Here is a 21,826-nt window from a genome sequence, read left to right as displayed (position 1 = left end):
TGCTTCAGGGCTCCCCATGGGATCATGCTGAGACTGGCCTTCAGGTAAAAATCACAGTCTTCCTTAGTCCCCCTTCTCTTCCCTTTCCTGCCTCCCCTACTCCCTTATAGATTCCTCCTGAGAGCATTTCAGAAATCACTTGCACAGGTATCTACATCTCTGAGTTAGCTTCTCAAAAGCCCAAGCAGGAGATTTGGCAGACCAGTCAGTGAACTTAGTCCATTTTCCTTGATATCCTCCAAAATCATCAACACAAAGAATTTATGGTGTAGCAGATTTTACTGCAACTGTAAACATTCGTGCTTGCTATTACAGCCATTGTTTTCACTACGCCACAGTGGTGTAGGTTGACATTTTTGTGGGAGTCTGGAGGAATAAGTAAGCTATTATGGATAAGATAGAAATTGAAGGAATGGTTTCACAGAAGAGCTAACATTTGAGCTCAGCCTTGAAATGGGAAAAGGATGTTGACATTGGCGAGTATAGATCAACTGTGTTTCAGCTGTTTACCATGACCCACAAATTTGCCTTCAGATTCCGCTAGTAAGTTTCAGAAGGAAGTGGAAGCCAAAGAAAATTTTTAAGAATTATGATGATTACTAAGAAGAAACTGATCTGGAAAGTTAGTACATTGGAGTTTGGGAAGCAGTGGATTTCTTGTTTGTTTGTATATTTATTTGCTTGAGTAGGTTGTCCTTAGAGATAAGGAAAATAGAACAATGAAAGAGTGTAAAAATGGTATCGAATCAACATTTTAGGCCTGTTGCCCAACTGTGCTCCACAGTCCGTATAGCCACTGAAGTGTGTGGCATTAATTAAGGTGGTGAAGCCGAATCTGGCCTCTGTACTCCGACACCTAATTAAATCGCGGAGACAGAGTTTTGGGTGAGGTAGAAAAGAATAGCTTTATTGCAAAGGGGGGCACTACGGGCTAACGCCCTCAGAACTGTGTGTCCCAATGCAGGGGGTGAGGATAGGGGGTTTGTGAGGAGTTTTATAATCGGGGGGCTGGGTTGCTGATAAGGAGCAGGGTGCGTGCAAGGCCTGCGTTCCTTCAATCCAGAGATTATCTGGAGTCAGGTGATGATGCGTGAACTGTGACCTTCTCTGGAACGAAGAGTGCTTCATCAAGTAGTTAACATCTTCCATTTGGTGGGGGTTTTAGTTCCGCAGAAGAGCTCAAAGATATTGTTATGTGTATCCCTTTAGGGGGAACCAGGACCCTGCCCCAAGGCTGCACTATTGTGTCTTTGAACTGTCTCTGCATCCCCTCCCTTCCCTGATTAGCAACTGTTTGAAAGGCTTTCCGTGCCCAGGAGCCCCACAGAGTCCTGCTCGGTTTCAGTGGGACTGACCTCTAGGTGCTTCTGAAGGTGCTTTGCACCCAAAGGCACATGAAAAGTCTGATAGTTACCTCCAGGCATGAATTGTAGGCTGGGAAGAGATATTTGCCAACTACCAGAGCATTCTAGGTTGATCCAAGAGGCTCAAATATATTTATTCTTCTCCTTCCGACTAAGAAGGAAAAAGAGGTAGGAGATATCTAGACACAGGTTTCAACTATTAGAAAGTAAGTTTTTAAGATATTCTCTGTGAAGAACAAATCACTTAGATGTATTGATGGCTTTAATGCAATGAAGAAAGAGGGAGGAACTGATGCAAAGAAAATTGAGCTATCAACAGTAATTGCAAATGGAAAAAAATACCGACCATTTGGAACCACAAAATTAAAATCTTTATTGATCATTTTGTTCCTTAGGTTTTTCTAACTTTGGAAGAACTCAGCCTAACAAATATGAATACATGCCACATAGTATATATGCCACATAGTATCTCATTAAAAAATTCTTACCCTACTTGATTTTTCACACCTAAAAACAAATACTGTTCAATGTCTACTTTGTGGTATTGGACTATATATAAGAAATCTTCAACTTATAAGTGACTATGTTACCGAGTCCAAGCTCACTCTGCTCGCCGCACAACAGGCCAATAAATCGGGAGACGAGGTGTTGAGGCAAGGAAGACGACTTTATTTGGAAAGCTGGGCATCTGAGAAGATGGTGGACTAATGTCCCAGAGTACCATCTTATCGGGGTCTGGATGCCAGTTTCTTTTATAGAACAGAGAGGGGGAGGAGGTGAGGAAGTAATGTAAAAAGGCCATAGACAGGATGTCTTGCAAAACATCTCCTGATTTGGCCAGCCTCAGAGAGGGGATGTGTTTATTTCTTCTTTCTTGGAGCCATTCACAGGTGGGCAGGGTCAGAATGTTTCCCTGTGAGCTGAACAAAGGCACTTTACTTTAGTTTAACGTTCAGGCAGAGGGGCACGGTTCCCCAAGGGAGGCCATTATGTATGCTAATAGCTATAGACAACATCCTTTTGGTGATTATAGTAACAAAAAGCAGCAGAGAGCAAAGGTTAAAGTAGAAGAAACAGTTCCAGCCCGGAGTCAGATTTTGTTCTTCCCTGTTACAGCTGTTCATTTCAGCAGTTCATCTGTGGGCTGTATTGTCACTCAGAGGCTGTCATTTCCATTTAGCCGCAATGCAGGAAAACGTATCTGGCCTTATGTTCTGTTTGGCACCTCTTCTTGGGCTTGTGTCAGTGGTGAACTCTGTTGGTTGTCTTACTGCGTACATTTCTCTTTTCTTCATCCCTACCCAAAACTCAGTTTTGCTCAGCTCCAGCAATGGATTTTTTAGGACAGTCCCTTGAATTTTTTAGGACGGTCCCTTGACTGGGATTCCTCTGCCAATTATTATTGGTCTGGTGGTGGACATGAGACCGAAGATGACCCACTCAGACATATATGGCCTGAATTTATGGAAGGTTCCCTTTCTCACTGGATGGGTTCAATGAACCATGTCATCCTGGTTGCTGCTGAGTATAAAAGCCAGCACAATGATGAAGCGGAGCCAATAGGTTGGCAGAAAATTATTGTCAGCATCCTGATATGCTAGAACCTGCCACACTTCTGGCCTTATTCTTTAAGCAATATAATATATTTCAGTGTTATTTATAGCAGTTTGGATCAGATTTTCTGTTACGTGCAGCCAAAAGCATCCTACAACCCCCAGAACTCAGGAGTAATCAACATTTGTTGAGCGTGTTCTATGAGCCAAGCACTCTGTATTCATTGTTAGAATAATGGAGGTGAGCAGGGACACAATCTTAATGCTTGTTGGATCCATAAACATAAAATAGTTCGCAGTCATGGATCAGGCTTTATCTATGGTATAAACCAAGGATCAGCAAACTTTCTGTAAAGGGCCAGATAGAGAATGTTTCAGGCTCTACAGGGCATATGCTCTCTGTTGTGACTATTTCACTCGGCCTTTGCAGGGTGAAAGAAGCAATATGTAAACCAGTGGATGTGGCTGTGTTCCAATAAAGCTTTATTTATAAAAACAGGCAGTGGGCTGGATTTGGCCCAAGGGCTGTGGTTTGCTGACCTTTGGTGTTGAAAACAACACCTTGGTACGTTCTAGCCTTGGGAATAGCTGCATACACCTGAAAGCTTGATAAGCCATCTTGGGGAGAAGCAGGACATTTATAGCCTAAGAGAGAAGATGGAGTTGGACTAGAAGCCGTCAGCTAATAGAGGTAGAACATGGGCTTCTGCCTGGGAGGTTAGATGATTTCAAGGCGTCCTTCCACCTCTAGGAGATTTTGATACCTCACCCAATTTGTAGTGGCTCACATGCTGGACAGCTTCAATGTATTTCATTGCCTCTGTAGAAGAACAACAAAATGATCTGGAGGTATAGAAAATAGCAAGAAATAGCAGGAGGTTCTGCACAATTGAAAGGGACAGATTACAACTCCATTTTCCCAATGAGGTAAGAAGTATTAATTTCCCTATTTATAGGTGGGGGAACTGAAGTGCAAAGTTAAATAACTCATCCGAGATCACACAGCTAGTAATTAAGTAGCAGAACTGTGATTTGCATTCCCCACAGTCTGGCTCTAGAGCTCACACCCCACTCTTAGGTCACTTTTAACTTCTGAGTGATATATCTGATCTCTCAGGGGGGCTAGAATAAAAGAGATGTCAAACTCCCCAGAGCCTTCCTCACGCCGGAGAATGGATTACTCAATTCACAAATGGATACTCATTTAAGCCTCATGTCAGCCCTGAGGTGTATGTCCTATTATAATGTAGTATAGCTGTGGCAACTGAACCTTAGATTAAATAATTTGCCCAACTGGTAAAGATGAGAGCCGAGATTCTCTCATTCCATTTTGCTTCCTTTTCCTCTGTGCTGGGATGCTTCTGCGGTAACTGCACCCATTCCGACCCTGTTGAAAGCCCACAGCTTTACTAATAGCTGTCAGAGAAATGGAACAAAAGAGAAAACATTTCTTTAGCCTGGTATTTACTGAAAGCTCTGACCTGTAAGCTGTATAACACTATCCAAAGTTATTACGACTTTTACTGAAGCGTTGCTCTCACACAATAAAAACTGACAAGAGTTCCTTATGTTGTTCTACCCTTTATGCTGACTGAGAACCAAAGTGCAAGCGTATAATGATTCGTTCCACACAGCTAGCCCAGCTGAGACGGGCCACCAAGCAAACCAGAGGTCAGTATCATCAAGAGACCACAGAGATCAGCCTGGGAACTGCCATCCACCTTATGGCTTTGTCTTTGGGTTTGATTCCATCATTTTACAGCAGGATGGGGGAAGAAAGAGAAGGAGGGAGAAACAAAAGGGGAAAGTGCATTTAAATTGGCTGTTTGGAATCCTGCAGATAAGCTAAATATTTGGTTCAAATGGATTTGAAGCGATTTCAAGAATTATCCATTCACCCGGCAAGTAAGGGCGACCAACAAGTGCCAGAAACAATATCTTAATACCCTACAATTGTTTGATCTGTGGGGCTGTTTTTTCAAATCTTATCACTACCACCAAGAACAGAATCGGCTTGACCTTCTCAAGAGCGTAGACTCACTGTCCCCATAAAACACCAGGAGAACTATTAGAGTGAACTTCTAGTTTGGTAATTTCTTCTTCTTATTGTTACTTTTTTTGCGGTACACGGGCCTCTCACTGTCGCGGCCTCTACCGTTGCGGAGCACAGGCTCCGGACGCGCAGGCTCAGCGGCCATGGCTCACGGGCCCAGCCGCTCTGCGGCATGTGGGATCTTCCCAGGCCGGGGCATGAACCTGTGTCCTCTGCATCGGCAGGCGGACTCTCAACCACTGCGCCACCAGGGAAGCCCACCTCTAACATTTTAGATTTCAGGAATATGACCGTTGTATATCAACAGTTTATCTGAAGGTTCCTATAGTAATAGGAGTTAGGTTTAATTGATTTAACTGTGTAATAAGATTAGGCTGACATGCATTTAATAATTTTTCTAATCATTATTTCATTGCAGAGTAATTAAGCATAACTGGTAAAGATTTCATGCACATATCTAAAATTGATAAAACTTCTAATGGCAAGAGATTTTTTAAGTTTTTAAACTCAGTAATGCACTAGGATCTATAAAGGGCATCAATATCTACAATATTTTTGTATTATAAATTCTTAATTCACAATTAAAGAAATATTTAATATCTTCTGATACATTTTTCATTATGGAAGTAGTTATGATTATTATAGAAAATTAGAAAATACATATAATACGAACTTTATAAACTCACATGAGATCCCTCTTCCCAGAGATATTTTCCATTTTTGTTGAATTTGCTTTCTGTTGCTTTTCTTTGTGTACATGTAATTTTCACATAATTGGAACCACATTATATATGTAAGTTTGGATCCTCTATCTTTGCTTAACGTTATTTAATGAACATTTTTGATGTCATTCAAAATTCTTTTGAAGCATCATTTTTATTAGCTGGATAAGATTTCATAACACAGATGTGCAATATTTTAACTTCTAATTTCCATGGACATCCTTATTCTTAAATCTTCTGTCTTAATTTTTTATTATATTATGATTCATATTTTGATTTATACTTCCTTTAAATTGAAAAATTGTTTTCCAGAAATGTGTCCATTTCCTCTTCACCAGACTGTTACATTATATCACTGCCAACATCAGAATTATTGTTATAAATTACTAATTTGATAGTGTCCTATGTTAATTTGCATTTATGTGATTATTAGTGTTTTTACATGATTGTTAGCCATTTGTATTCCCTCTTAAGTGGATTTTTTATTCGCATTGTCTATTATTATTGGATGTTAGTGTTGTTTTAGCATTTATTTGTATGAGTTTATATTTGGGAAATAATTTCCAAGATTCAGCAAAAATTCATTGAGTACTTATTATGTGCAAGGCATAGGAGATGGAGATGAAGTAATTTCTAGTTTAACAGAAGCGAAGTTATATTTTATTGGATTTTTCAAAGTCTCCACTTTCACAATAACTTACACAAAGAATATGTCAATTTGATTTAAAATACAAATAACTTACATCTTTGCCAGACTCTCTACAATTCGTATTTTAAAGGCAGGATTTGCATTCTTCTCTACTTCTGTAACAGTATACATGCTATTTATTGGTATGGAAATTAGGGTAAGTTCAGCTCTGAGCGTCAGAAAATCAAAATAACAGTGGCTTAAGTAAGAGAGAAGGTTTTTTCTCTTTTTTTACCTTGATGAAGTCATGAGGAAAGCAACCCAGGGCTGGTAATGGTGGCTTCATGCTCATCCGAGGCCCAGGGTCCTTCTAATTGGCTGTTCTGCCCTCTTCAACATGGGCTAACACACCTGTTAAAGTAAAAAATTATTCTGACACTTATTAAAATGGTAAGGAAGACTCTATTCAGGACTATTGCCATAGATTTCAAGACTATCATGAAAAAATAAAAGTAAAAACAAAGACTGTGGTAGTAGGAGAGGGAGATCAGGTTCAACTCCAAATACAGCAAAAGCAGATGCGGACATATAGCCAGTAAGTAGGGTGAGGGGGTCAATTAATGGAAAATTACTTAAGTGGAGACATTGATGGTAAGGGAATTCTTACTAAATTGACTTAACAGAATTCTTACTGAAGGCAGGCCAGAGTGATGTCAGATATCAAGGGGGGCACGGGATTCTCGCTGAACTGATTTAGTAGGACTCTTACTGAATCTGGGCTCTGCAGGTTGAAGACAGGGCCCAAGGACGAGGTCTAGTCGAAAAGAGACCTCAGAGGAGCCTGTCTAAAGTTTGGTCAAGGAAAGAGTCTGAGTCACACTTCATGGTCCAAGATGGCTGCTCCAGCTCCCATCATACTGCCCTAATTCCAGGCAGCAGGGAGAAGGGACAAGGGCAGAGAAAAAGACAGTTTCCCTTTCCTTAAGGCCATTTCTGAGAAGTTTCACGATGCCCTTGCTGACATCCTGTTGGCCAGAGTGTAGTCACGTGGCCATACTTAGCTGCAAGGAAGCTTGCATATTTAAATGTAGTTTTTACTCTGCGTGGCCATGGGAACAACTCACCTTTGGAAGTTTTATGGCTCTAAAAGGGTAAAAGGAATGTTGAGAGACAACCAGCAATTTGAGAAACTGGGTGCAATTAAGATCATGCATCTTACGGATCAGATTCGTTTACTCCTCAGCACAAATCTCATCTTCCTCTTTATGGACTCTGAAAGCAATTAAATGTCAGTGGTGATTTTCAGTGAAGCATTTAACAAAAAGATCATAGCACGTAAAACAACATTTATATTCATCCTCAATGAATGTCAAAGAAACGGTGATTTGACATTTTTTGTACCATGTACTGATAACTAGGAAAACTGCTGAAAGTGTTTTTTGAAATAATCTTTATCTATGGAAATATAAGTCCCCATAAGCATCACCTAAAGAGGTAAATGGGAAAAATTAAGTACTGATAACTGCCTTTGCTGTGCATGTAACTCCTTTTTTGCTGCGTTTAAAATTATTTAGTTTACACAAATTCAATTTAGAGACAGTTGAGAAGTAAACTTCAGCTATCTCTTTATAAAAGTTAAAACTAACCTGTATTCAGCAGCAGAAGTAGTTTTAAAGAATTTTTCAAGGGCAACATATTCTCTTTAAATTATCTTTTTTGTGTATGAATGCCCAATTTCCTCCCATCAAGTCAATTCTGTCCTTTCATTGTCATAGCAATAATCTTTAAAAGCCCAGTATTTTATCCTTTTTTTTTTGTTTTTTAAAACAAATGCAGGTTTCCTACTTCTTATTGTACTGATTCTGTCTCCACATCCTCTCTCTCTGAGTAATTTACCATGTGGATAACAGGACTTTCTCCTGGTTTTTTTTTTTTTTTTTTTTTTTTACCTGTAACTCCAGAACATTTTAATTCTAAAGAGCTTTAATAAATAAAAAGCCCCAGTTTCCAAATATCTATCAAAAAGAGAATGAATAACGACTCCCATCAGAGCTGGGGAAAAAATTTTTTTTAAAAAGGAAGGGGAGGGATGAAGGTAGATAACCTTCTTTTTTTTCAAAAAGATAAAGATAAAACACTGCTTCCTCAAATAACCACTGAGAATGTCACTTGAGATGAGTAGGCAGGAGGAATATAACTGTCCATATTTGCCTTGCATACAGTACTGGGCAACTAAATGCCAACTTAGCTATTTAGGAATGGCTTGCTAAAACGTTGAAAAAATGAAAGACTTCATCCTTGTCATAGACCGCCACTTCGGTGGAACATTCAGTGCACATGACTGGGTGATAGATTTCTTCCACATCTGTCTCTGCCTGCTCCACAGCGTCTTCTTGGTTAGACCTCATCATCTTATGGCCTCGCCTTTTCTTCCTGTTCTCTGGGGTTTTGTATCTTAGAATCTCTTCTTTGTTGATAGAACAATTCATTACAAACATTGCTCTATACTGTGTTTTGTATGATTCATGCCTTTTGGCAATCAAGACACAGGGTGGTCATGCAGGCCGGGCAATTCAAGACAGCATCACTATTTGGAAAAGGCTGTTGTTGTTGACGTGGCCGCTGTATTCCAAAACCATGGTAGCCGCTTCTCTGTGTATCAACCCAGGCCTGATCTCTGTCATCTTTTTCAGGATCATATAGCAATTCATCATTTGTTGGAATTCTGTGTTGTTTCTTCTTCTTTTTCTCGGTCACCTGTGCTGCTTTGTCTTCATCCTCAGAATCAGAATCAAAATATATATCGTCATAGTACTTTGTCGGAGCTGTTCCAACTTTCCCATTTCCTGAGGAAGACCCTGTTTCTAGAGAGGATAACTTGTCCTCCATTGTTTTTATGGTGGAATTTAATTCGGCTTCCATTTGTTTTTCAAATTCATCTTCACTAGAGGATTCACTTTCTCCAGTAAGACATTCTCTAAGAAGTTTTCGTTTCTGGTCAGGAGTTCCACCTCATCTTCAGAACATCCACCTCATCTTCAGAACAGTGGCAACTGTCACAGGAATATAAAGCCTCTTTAAAGACATTTAACTACATGGGAATTCCCTGGTGGTCCAGTAGTTAGGACTCCGTGCTTCCACTGCTGGGGGCCCGGGTTTGATCCCTGGTCGGGGAACAAAGCCGGCTCCTCGTCACTAGGCTCTTCAACTGCGCAGGGGTCATAGTCATCTTGGAGGCGGTTCATGGCGGCCTGCCCCCTCCGATACCGTCCACAGGCGTCGGCAGAGTACCTGCTTTCTCCGCAAGTCCCTTTCCTAAAGCGCTCCAGCACTACTCTCTCCTGGTTTTTTTTTTTTGCGGTACGCGGGCCTCTCACTGTTGTGGCCTCTCCCATTGCGGAGCACAGGCTCTGGACGCGCAGGCTCAGCGGCCATGGCTCACGGGCCCAGCTGCTCTGCGGCATGTGGGATCTTCCCGGACCGGGGCACGAGCCCGCGTTCCCTGCATCGGCAGGCGGACTCCCAACCACTGCGCCACCAGGGAAGCCCAGTGATCCTAATTTTTAACATCTCAGACAAGGTGGCACAGTATTGGTCCAGTGCTATTTACTATGCCCACTCTGTGCTTAAATGCTATATTTAACTTAAACGAATATATCCAACGTGCTATCATTCCACCATGTAATCAATATAAAATTATTAAAGAGATATTATACATTATTATTTTTGGGAGGGAGGGAGGTTCGCGGGCCTCTCGCTGTTGTGGCCTCTCCCGTTACGGAGCACAGGCTCCGGACGCGCATGCTCAGCGGCCATGGCTCACGGGCCCAGCAGCTCCGCGGCACGTTGGATCTTCCCAGACCAGGGCACGAACCCATGTCCCCTGCATCGGCAGGCGGACTCTCAACCACTGCGCCACCAGGGAAGCCCTCTCCTGGTTTTTAAAAATTTATTGGAGTATAGTTGATTTACAGTGTTGTGTTTAATTTCCACTGTATAGCACAGTGACTCAGTTCTACATGTATATATATTCTTTTTCGTATTTTCCATTATGGTTTATCACAGGATATGCTTCCCTGTGCTATACAGTAGGACCTTGTTATTTATCCATCTATATATAATAGTTTGCATCTGCTAACCCCAAACTCCCCATACTTCCCTCTCCCATCCTCCTCCCCCTTGGCAACCACAAGTCTGCTCTCTACATTTGTGAGTCTGTTTTTGTTTCATAGATATGTTCATTTGTGTCATATTTTAGATTCCACATATAAGTGATGTCGAATGATATTTGTCTTTCTCTTTCTGGCTTACTTTGATCAGTATGATAGTCTCTAGGTCCATCCATGTTGCTGCAAATGGCATTATTTCATTCTTTTTTATGGCTGTGTAGTATTCCATTGTACATATGAACCACATCTTTATCCATTCGTCTGTCGATGGACATTTAGGTTGCTTCCATGTCTTGGCTATTGTAAATAGTGCTGCTATGAACATAGGGGTGCATGTATCTTTTTGAATTATAGTTTTGTCTGAGTATATGCCTAGGAGTGGGATTGCTGGATCATATAGTGACTCTACTTTTAGTTTCTTGAGGAACCTCCATACAGTTTTCCATAGTGGCTGCACCAACTTACATTCCCACCAACAGTGTAAGAGGGTCCCCTTTCTCCATACCCTCTCCAGCATTTATTATTTGTAGACTTTTTAATGATGGTCCTTCTGACTGGTGTGAGCTAGTGCCTCACTGCAGTTTGGATTTGCATTTCTCTAATAATTAGCCATGATGAGCATCTTTCTACTGTTCTTGATACTCAAGAAAGGTATCCTTTGGGTTTCAGATTAGTAGAATACGTCCTTGTTCCTTGTCAGGCCAGGAAATTGAGATGATATTTATTTCAAGGTGTTCCCAGGTGGAAGACTTGGTTTGATAGTTACATATGAGATCAATTTCTGCTATGATTTTAAGACTATAGATAATAAACAGTTGCCTGTCTGTTCACATGGCTTTGAGAGATCTCCTGGTATGTTCCTATGAGCCAAGTGTTTTACTACCGGAAAGTGCTTGGTATCATCTGCAGACATGAATATTTCACAGTGCCCCCTCTCCTTGAGACACTTTCTTTTCTTTTTTCTTTCTTTGGCCACACTGTGCAGCTTGCAGGAACTTAGTTCCTTGGCCAGGGATTCAACCCGGGCCCAGGACAGTGAAAGTGCAGAGTCCTAACCACTGGACCACCAGGGAATTCCCAAGACAATTTCTAAACACAATTAAATCGACACAAATCGCAAGTTTTCTTTCCTTCTTTTTAAAAAAGATTTATTATTTATTTTTTAGTTTTTGGCTGTGTCGGGTCTTAGTCGTGGCATGCAGGATCTTCACTGAGGCATGTGGGATCTTTCATTGCAGCATGCAGGCTCTTTGTTGCGGCACGCAGGCTACTCTAGTTGTGGCGTGCAGGTTTTCTGTTCTCTAGTTGCGGCGCGCAGGCTCCAGGGCACGTGGGCTCTGTAGTTTGCAGCACGCAGCTCTCTAGTTGAGGCACATGAGCTTAGTAGTTGTGGTGTGCGGGCTTAGTTGCCCTGAGGCATGTGGGATCTTAGTTCCCCAACCAGGGATCGAGCCTGCGTCCCCTACATTGTAGGGCGGATTCTTTACCAGTGTACCACCAGGGAAGTCCAAAGATTTCTTTATTTAGTCAAGCGTTCTTTCAATTCTGTTCCTTATTTACGTTCTGTGAAGTAGCTTTCTATCTGAGTGAAATTTTCCCCCAATTCTTGGATGGTCTTGATTGTTTTTAATAGCCTTTGACTTGAAAACTAATCAAAAGCTTTATAAAGTTTATAGTGGTGTTTGTTGAGGAACAGTTCTGTTGGGGATTATTTGTCATGAAAGACTTTGTGATAAGAGGCGACTTGGGCACGTGGCATTTAGTGGGAGAAGCAGGGCAGGCAGAAGAAGCCCTTCATGTTTACTGAGGCTGAACTTTGTGTTCAGCCTGGCTTTGCACAACTAGGAAAGCAATAGCAGTCCTTAATATAAATACAGTGTTCTTTCTGAGCAACAATATTTTAATACATTGAGAGGCAATGAGGGGAGCCTGGTGTAGGAAAAAGAACAGATTTGGGCAAATAAAACTCTGGATCTGAATCGACTGCACCACTTAATAGCCCTGTGAAGTTTCCTTTCTGAGATTCGACTTTCTTATCTATAAAATCAGAATCATAATGTCTTTCTCATGGGTTACTGTCAGCATTTAAGAGCATGATACTTAAAACAGAGTGCCCGTCATTATTGTGGCTAAGCCTTATGATGGTTAGCTCTTAATAATAGGTTCTACACACAGAATCTACAATCAAAATGAAAAAGTCACATTTTTGTATTCAGAGTACGGAAAGGAGGTCTGGTCACATCTGGGTTTTCCTTAGGCAAATATGAAATAGCCCCAGTGTTGACGGCATTGCCTCTGGATGTGAACAAAAGACAGGAGTGGTAGGAGGCATGCAACCATTGGCATCAGGCTGCTGTGACATTATTCTGCCCGCATATATTATTTCAAGTGATTTTTGTCTCATTGTTTCTGGTTCGGGCAATAGTTTTCGTTAGTCGCCATGGTTTTGCTCTCTTAAAGGAATATGAAACTCTAGCTTTAGACAGGAATTTAGCCGGCAGGCACTGCAGCAGAGGCTGAAGCAAAACCTGATAGCAGCATCTTTGCAAGTGTACAATAATAAAAAGAGCTAATATTTGCAGAGTTCTTATTGTATTTGTTTGGGAAATAAGTTTGGCTGTGGGTGACAGAGACACGTTTTAATTATGGCTTAAACAAGATGGAAACGTAATACATTGCTCTCTAATGGAAAAGTCTGGGCTGTTCGGCGGATTTGTGACGTTGTTAATGGTGGCTCCATTATAACATGGGTCTGGGTGCCTTGTCTTCTGTAGTTCTACCATCTTGAGAGTTTGGCGCTTCATCCAAGGTGGCTCACCCCTAAGTTCTCATCCCAGCCTCTGGGAAGGAAGAAGGGTTCGAGGGACAGGGATACCGCTTTTCCATTAGGGCCATAACCTAGATAGAGGTTGCCTGTATCATTTCTGATCACATCACATTGGCCAACATTTAGACTCATGGCAAAACTAACTGCAGGTCATGCTGGGAAATATAGTCTTTACTCTGAGTGGCCATGAGCCTAGCTAAACATTCCACTAATAGAGAAATGGAGAAGACAGATTTGGAGATGCATACTAGAATGGTCTATTCCACAACTACTGTGTGCCAAGCTGTGCTTCACACTTTACTTATGCTCACGACAGCATCATCTTACTTAATGGTCCCAAGAAACCTATGAGGTTGTAACTACTATGATTTTTTTTTTTTACGCAGGGAATATTTCGAGACACAGGTTAAGTCTCTTTAAGTCTTGAGACAGAGAGGCTAAGTAATTTTCTTAAAGTCTCCAAGGAAATAAGGGGCAAGGCCAGGATTTGAACCCAGGGAGTCTGACTTCAGAGCCTTATGCTCTGGACCTCTGTACAGTCCACGCTTGCTCATTATTTCTCTTGAGCCTTGATGTGCTCTGCTAGATGAGATTGAGGATTGTGTAAAGATGTCAAGGAATCAAAGAAGCTTTGTGAAGCTTCTGTGGCTTCCTCTTCCAGGCAGCTAATTGCTTCTCTTCTAAAATTCCTAGCGTATTTGATGCAAAATAGTGTTCAGGATAATTAGGTCTAGACAGGGTAATAGAAGAAAAGTAATGCCACACACAAGTGACGGGAATTTTAATGAAAGCAATTCCTGATTTGAAAGGAATGTGTCTGTGCAGTGATAAAGCAAGCAGTCTTTGTAATGCATTGAACATTTTTGATGATGGGATAGAAAGAAAATGATTTCAGTATATCACTGGAATATAGAAATGAAAATATTCTATCATTCAACTACTGAAATGCCCAAGGTCGCGAGGCCCCTCCACAAGACCACCAGAGTCGAGAGTCAAAGCCAAACGGCAAGGGTCATTTATTGCAGGTTCGAACCTGGACCTCCGCGCACTCGTTGCCGGTGACGCTAAGAGGTCCTGGCGGAGTTTAGTACAGCTCTTTTATAGACCTGTACAAACATAGTCGCCGATTGGTTGACTTTTAAACAAAGACACTAGTCGCCGATTGGTTGACTTTTAAACAGAGACACTAGTCGCCGATTGGTTGACTTTTAAACAAAGACACTAGTCGCCGATTGGTTGACTTTTAAACAGAGACACTAGTCGCCGATTGGTTGACTTTTAAACAGAGACACTAGTCGCCGATTGGTTGACTTTTAAACAGAGACACTAGTCGCCGATTGATTGGTTGGACGGTTGCGGGGGGGGGGGGGGGGTCAGCAGGCGTAATTACAGAAGCGAGCGGCTGGTTAAGTTTCGGTTTCCTGAGGTTTTGTTTCTTAATTAGAAATACTTAAGGCGGGGCCATGGTCACAAAAAGAAATAGTGCAAACAGGAGGACTGATACAACCCTAGCAGTGCTGCGGCCTCCACCAGCCCAACGGCAGGGCGTCGGGAGGCTGTGCGCCCAACTTCAGGCGGCACTCCCAAATGTGGCAAGCCCAGCGCCGCGCCCTGGAATGGTCCTTTTTCGGCCCTTCCCCTCCGGAAAGAACAGAAAAGAAATTCCAGGAAAAGCACAAATTGAATGCAGGGCGTCAACTCAGTCCTATTCTCACCAAACTAGAACATAGCCCCCTCACTACAGTTGAGATCGTTCATCTCTTCAGTCTTTAGGATTTCAACTCTATATAGGTCATCAGTTCGCATGTTAATACACATGTACCTGTGTAGCAACAAGGAAACATAAAGAATAAACTGATATTTTAAAATACAAGGGCATCCTGAGTTTATCTCAAATAAAGAATTGGTGTTAGCTGGAAGTAAATGTCTTCAACAACTTTTTTCCTTTTTCTTTTTCTTTGTATTTTTTTAAATTGAAGTATAGTTGATTTATAATGTGTTAGTTTTGGGTGTACAGTGTACAGCTCACCGTTGGCTGATGGCTGCAATTGCTGATGACTGTGACATCCTTTGTTTACTGATAAGGCAGGCAATATTCCATTTATTAACAGTGGAGTGCTTCAGTTATACATGTATATGTGTATCTATTCTTTTTCAGATTCTTTTCCAGTATAGGTTATTACAAGATATGAATATAGTTTCCTATGCTATACAGTACATCCTTGTTGTTTATTTTATATATAATAGTGTGTATCTGTTAATCCCAAACTCCTAATTTATCCCTACCCCCCTTTACCCTTTGGTAGCCATAAGTTTGTTTTCTATGTCGGTCAGTTTATTTCTGTTTTGTAAATAAGTTGATTGGTATCATTTTTTAAGATTTCACATATAAGTGATATATTGCATTTGTCTTTCTCTGTCTGACTTACTTCACTTAGTATGATCATCTCTAGGTCCATCCATGTTGCTGCAAATGGCATTATTTCATTCTTTTTTATGGCTGAGTAATATCTTTTTCATAATATTCTTTCTCTTTGTATTCTTCATTACTTTTTAACAGTTGATTTGGGGCCATATTTACCTCTACTACACGTTTTCATCCATCTCCAGTATTCTTTGTTTCTTTTCAGGTAAGAACAAAGAGAGGAAATGGTTAGACTTTAAACGTTTTCAAGAATCACAATAGTTTTGCTTTGTCAACAAAAGTGTAGGAATGAGGTTAAGGAAGATGGGAAAAGTTCTAAAAATCCTTACCAAGTAATTAAGAACATTCTGTAGTTTTCTCAGGCTCATATTACTTTTTCGAAATGTGTTTGATTTCAGTTTTAGCAAATTTTAATTTGAATTCTTAGCCGATCTAGCATTGTACATTTTTCTCTTCTCATTCTCTTTTTTAATAATAATGGCATCATATTGTAAAGGTCTCTATAATTCATGAAGCACACTACCATGCTTAATTGCCTCTGGCTCTCACAAACACCCTCGGAGGAAGATAGGAAAGGAATTACCATCTTCATTTTGAAGTTGAAGTACTGAGACCCAGAGAGATTAACTGGAATGCCCAGTGATACCTAGTATGGCTGAGATTTTCTCCCCCCACCCACTCCCTTTCTTTCTCCCTTCTTCCCTCCTCCTTTCTCCTTCTCTGTCACTCACCAGCTTTTGCTTATGCTCTCTTTTATTCATTCAATTAAATGATAGCTGTTATGTTCCCAGCACTGCTTATGTGCTATAAAATGCAAAGCTGAACAAAACAGATACAGTCTTACCCTTGTGGAGATTACAGAGGAGTTGGCAAGACATTAAACCAGTAAAAACAGCCAAATAAATGTACAATTAAAAATTATGGTAAGTGCTGTAAAGAAAAAGAACACAGTTCTCTGAGTTAGAATAAGATGGGAATCTGTGGTAGATTTGGTAATCAGAGAAAGCCACTCTGGGGGAACAGCAGTAAAGCTGAAATAAAAGAATATATCGAAGCCAGCTAGATGAAGAACTAGGCTATACATTTATGAGTCAGGGCACGCGAAATGATGCTGTAAGAACAGCCCCAGATTCTTAGTGCCTTATAACAATGAAGCTTTATTTGTATCTCATGCTCCATGTCCATAACAAGATGGCTAGGGACTCTCTTTCATGGCATCCTCAGACCAGGACTCAAACTTACAGGGTACACACTATTTGGGACATTGCCATTCTTCATGCAAAGAAGAGGGTTTGTGATAAACCATGCACTTGCTCTTATAGCTTTTACCTGGAGTCACATATCACATTTCATGGACCAGTGTGAGTCACGTTACCACATCTAATGTCAGGAGGGCAGGGATCTGCAGTCCCAAGTTGTTCCACTTTCCCAGCCTCCCTTGCAGCTAATGGTGATGCTGTGACAGTGTCTGGTCAAGGGAACCTAAGGAGGACTTCATTAGGGAAGTCCTTCTTGATGGAAGGAATTCTGAATCAATTTTTGCTTTTCTATTAAGATACAGGTGTAACTGACACGCCCTCCCTATTCTTCCTGCCTTAAACTTGGATGCTCTGCTGAAGATGCCTGGCCATTTTACGTAAGAATGATGAGCCATACCTTGAAGATAGGGCACCATCAGAATGAAATGAATTCTTAATGACCTGATTTTGCAGCTGAGCTAATACAAGCAACTACCTAATTCTGGATTTCTTGTATGTGGGGGGAAGAAATGAAACCAATTTTTTAAGCCTGTTACTTGGAACCAGAAGCATTTCTAGCTTATGTGGATGAGAGAGATGAACAGATACTGTGCTTATGTTGCAGGAAGGGGGACCCCTTCCAGGGCCCGAGAGTAGGCTCTTGTCTAACACTCGGGAAAGAATTGTCCGAGGAGACACACGTGCTGACAAAGCAAGAGACTTTATTGGGAAGGGGCGCCTGGGTGGAGAGCAGCAGGGTAAGGGAACCCAGGAGAACTGCTCTGCCACGTGGCTCACAGTCTCGGGTTTTATGGTGATGGGGTTAGTTTCCGGGTTGTCTTTGGCCAATCATTCTGACTCAGGGTCCTTGCTGGTGGTGCACACATCCCTCAGCCAAGATGAATTCCAGCAAGGAGGATTCTGGGAGGTTGGTAGGACATATGGACTGGCGTCTCCTTTCATCTCCTTTTGACCTTTCCCGAATTCTTCCAGTTGGTGGTGGCTTGTTCTGTATTCCTTACCAGGATCTTCTGTTGTAAAATAACTCATGCAGATGGTTACTGTGGTGCCTGGCCAGGGTGGGCAGTTTCAGTCAGTGTTTCCCCTAATACTTACAGCCCAGAAACTCACCTTTCTCAGATACCTTCCTGAGACTGGACCAGCAATGCAGGAACCAAATGAGGTCCACCTTGCTTTGTGAGTGGGGGCTAGTAAAGCAGAGGAAAGAGACATCTTCCATCCTGTTCCTCTCTCCTAGCTCCCTGTACTTCCCTTTCTCCTTGGTACTTATTCTCCAATTGCACACTTTCTTTTCCTGGCTGCAGTTACCCTCCCATTATCCTTTCTCTTCTTCTTGAGCGTCTGAAAATCGTTGTGTCCATTTAAGGTGAAATTATCCTAGATATGATTGAATTAGGTCAATTTCTCAGAGATTTGAAAAACCAGTAAGCTGGGACTCAGGATGGGAAAGAACTGGATACTGGCCCTACGTAGCTAAGGTGCATATCAAAGGAATGATTTCAACGAGCCCGGACTCTTGCATCTTCCCATACATAGAAAACCGCTAAATTCATTAACTTGAGATGTTTGGTTGGTTTACTTTACTTAACGGTAAACTTTTGATGTTCCGACTACCTGTTTTTTGTTTGTGTGTTTGTTTTTTTTTGTTTTGCAAAACTTCTATATTTCCTGAGTCCTCCTTTCCCTCTTCTGAGCAGCCCCTCAGAGCTATCTGAGAGGCTGCCTCCTGGGCTTAAATCCTCAGAAAGTCTGCCAAATAAAACAATTCTCAACTTTTAGGTTATGCATTTTCTTGAGTCGATGTGCTTAATATTTGATGCCGGCCTATGGAATTCTCCCCAGCTTTTTCCATAGTCTCAGAGTTAGCTCTCAGGATATGTGGGACAATTAACACCAATTGCCTTAGGAATTCCCAATTGGTGTGTTTGGACCTTGAAGTTCTTGCTTCCCTGTGGCCTGATTTATACAGAGTCCCAAGTCTTTTCAGACTCTGGAACTGGGAGCTCAGTGAAACCCAATTGCTAAATAAAGTCCTGTGAATAGAACACAAAGAAAGATGCAATATAAATGTTTGACTTTATGGCCATAATTTCTCCAAGTGGTCTCGCCCACTGTAGGTAAGGAGCTGCTAAGTGGTTAAACTTCAGGCACCTGATCATAGAATTTATTTCCGGAAGAGAATTAGTCTCTTGGAGTATCCTGCAATACCTCCTGTTCTCAGTTTCTTATTCTTTGGCCCACCAGCCTGCTGGGATAGGACTCAGTCTAGGATCGTTCTTTGTTTTACTCATTTTGATCACGGTGTTTCGTTATCATTGTTGCATGAATTGGTACAGGCAGTGTTTTATTTCTCCTGTGCCCTGAGGTGTTTAAAGGTCTAGGCAGTGTTTTATTTGACTAGGCAGTGTTTTATTTCTAGGCAGTGTTTTATTTCTCCTGTGCCCTGAAGTGTTTAAAGGTCTAGGCAGTGTTTTGACTAGGCAGTGTTCTATTTCTCCTGTGCCCTGAGGTGTTTAAAGGTCTGTTATGCTCTTCCAAATAAGACAACTGCAATCTTCAAATGAGAACTCATCCTGTTATTTTAAAACTTGTAGCCTTTACAGGTTTTCAAAAGTAAATTGTGTGGAACTTTTCTTACACTCAATTTCAGGAGCCAGTTGCTCATGAAAAAAGGACATAAAGGCCATAAAGCTCTAAATAAGGGATTAGAAAAGCATGTGTTGTGGGTTCTGGTCATTTGTGTTCAGTTGGACAAGAGAGTGAGGACTCTTTTTTTCTTTTCTATTGTGGTTTATTACAGGATATTGAATATAGTTCCCTGTGCTATACAGTAGGACCTTATTGTTTATCTATTTTATATATAGTACAATAGTTTCTATATGCTAACATCAAACTCCTAATTTATCCCTCCCCCAGGCTCTTTTCCTTCTGGTGACCGTAAGTTTGTTTTCTATGTTTGTGAGTCTGTTTCTGTTTCATAAATAAGTTCATTTGTGTCATATTTTAGATTCCATGTATAAGTGATATCAAATGGTATTTGTCTTTCTGACTTACTTCACTCAGTATGGTAATCTCTAGGTGCGTCCATGTTGCTGCCAATGGCATTATTCTTTTTTATGGCTGAGTAGTATTCCATTGTGTGTGTGTGTGCGTGTGTGTATCACATCTTCTTTATCCATTAATCTGTCAAGGGATATTTAGGTTGCTTCCATGTCTTGCCTATTGTAAATAGTGCTGCTATAGACATTGGGGTGCATGTGTCTTTTCAAATTAGAGTTTTCATCTTTTCCAGATATATGCCCAGGAATGGGAATGCCGGATCATATGGCCACTATACTTTTAGTTTTTTAAAAAATTGAAGTACAGCTGATTTACAATGTTGTGTTAGTTTCTACTGTATAGCAAAGTGATTAAGTTATACATATATATATATATATATATATTCTTTTTTATAGTCTTTTCCATTATGGTTTATCACAGGATGTGGAATATAGTTCCCTGTGCTATACAGTAGGACCTTGTTGTTTATCCTAGAGTGAGGACTTAAGAGTGCCCTGTATGGCTGCCTGTTGCAGCAGATGAATCATCTTGCATCATTTGTCCTCTTCTTGACTGACATCAAGGATACTGGGAGTCCTTAGTAGGTGTCCTGTTTTGACTCATTTTCGTATCTGAAGTACAGAATGCCTAGCACACAATAGGCACTCAATAAATGCTCACTGGATGAATGAGTGAGACAAAGAACCATAGGTTTTTGGAAACCTCACTTTTAAAGTTCTCCATTTATGAATCTCTCATTAGGCTAGGAATTCAAAGACTTGCTTTCTGATTTTATCTCTACTGCTTACTATCTTTAACATGAGGCTCATAATATCTCATAAACTACTTTGAAGGCCCAAAAGAGGTAATAGTTTTAAACATTTAAGGATCTTATGATCTACCACACAATTGAGTCCTGAGCAGTATATATAAGAAACTAAAGCCATCGCTCCTGCCTTTGGGGAGATGCTAATCTAGTTGGGTATAACAAAGCAGAGAACCACAAGCGTAGAAGGAGGTGGTATGAGATGTGTGTGATGATCCGGGGATGTCTGGGGGTATTTTTGTTTGTCTGTTTTTGGTTTTTTCTGGAAATGTATTGAAGGAGGGAATGGAGCTGGATAACAAAAGAATGGCATGTCTGTGAAGCATTTAAGTGGGAGTGAACCTTTCTTCTAGAGGAGTGTTTTCCAAATCTGGCAGTGCATTAGAATACATAGGGAAGCTTTAAAAAAAATCATTGCATGGGCCACATCTCAAACCGATTATACCAGAATCTGTGGGGATGAGAGTTGGGAAACAGTACTTTTTTTTTTTAATACATCTTTATTGGAGTATATTTGCTTTACATTGTTGTGTTAGTTTCTGCTGTATAACAAAGTGAATCAGCTATATGTATACATATATCTCCATGTCCCCTCCCTCTTGAATCTCCCTCCCACCCTCCCTGTCCCACCCCTCTAGGTGGTCACAAAGCACCGAGCTGATCTCCCTGTGCTATGCGGCTGCTTCCCACTAGCTATCTATTTTACATTTGGTAGTGTATATATGTCCATGCCACTCTCTCACTTCATCCCAGCTTCCCCTTGCCCTCAAGTCCATTCTCTACATCTGCGTCTTTATTCCTGCCCTGCCACTAGGTTCATCAGTACCGCTTTTTATATGTGTTAGCATACGGTATTTGTTTTTCTCCTTCTGACTTACTTCAGTCTGTATGACAGATTCTAGGTCCATCTACCTCACTACAAATAAGTCAATTTTGTTCCTTTTTATGGCTGAGTAATATT

At 41.0% G+C, this 21,826-nt stretch overlaps 1 protein-coding gene and 1 pseudogene across 1 annotated transcript in view; one reads left to right on the top strand and one right to left on the bottom strand.

Moving 5' to 3' along the window:
* SYTL5 (synaptotagmin like 5) overlaps positions 1–21,826 on the top strand; it is a 224,196-nt gene that overhangs the window by 104,210 nt on the left and 98,160 nt on the right. The window lies entirely within an intron of this gene.
* On the bottom strand, positions 8,463–9,638 carry LOC115841151 (E2F-associated phosphoprotein-like; annotated as a pseudogene).

The sequence above is a fragment of the Globicephala melas genome, chromosome X (assembly GCF_963455315.2).
Source record: "Globicephala melas chromosome X, mGloMel1.2, whole genome shotgun sequence".
Classification (NCBI taxonomy): domain Eukaryota; kingdom Metazoa; phylum Chordata; class Mammalia; order Artiodactyla; family Delphinidae; genus Globicephala; species Globicephala melas.
Note: the sequence above shows the minus strand (reverse complement) of the source record. Positions and strands in the feature narration are given on the sequence as shown.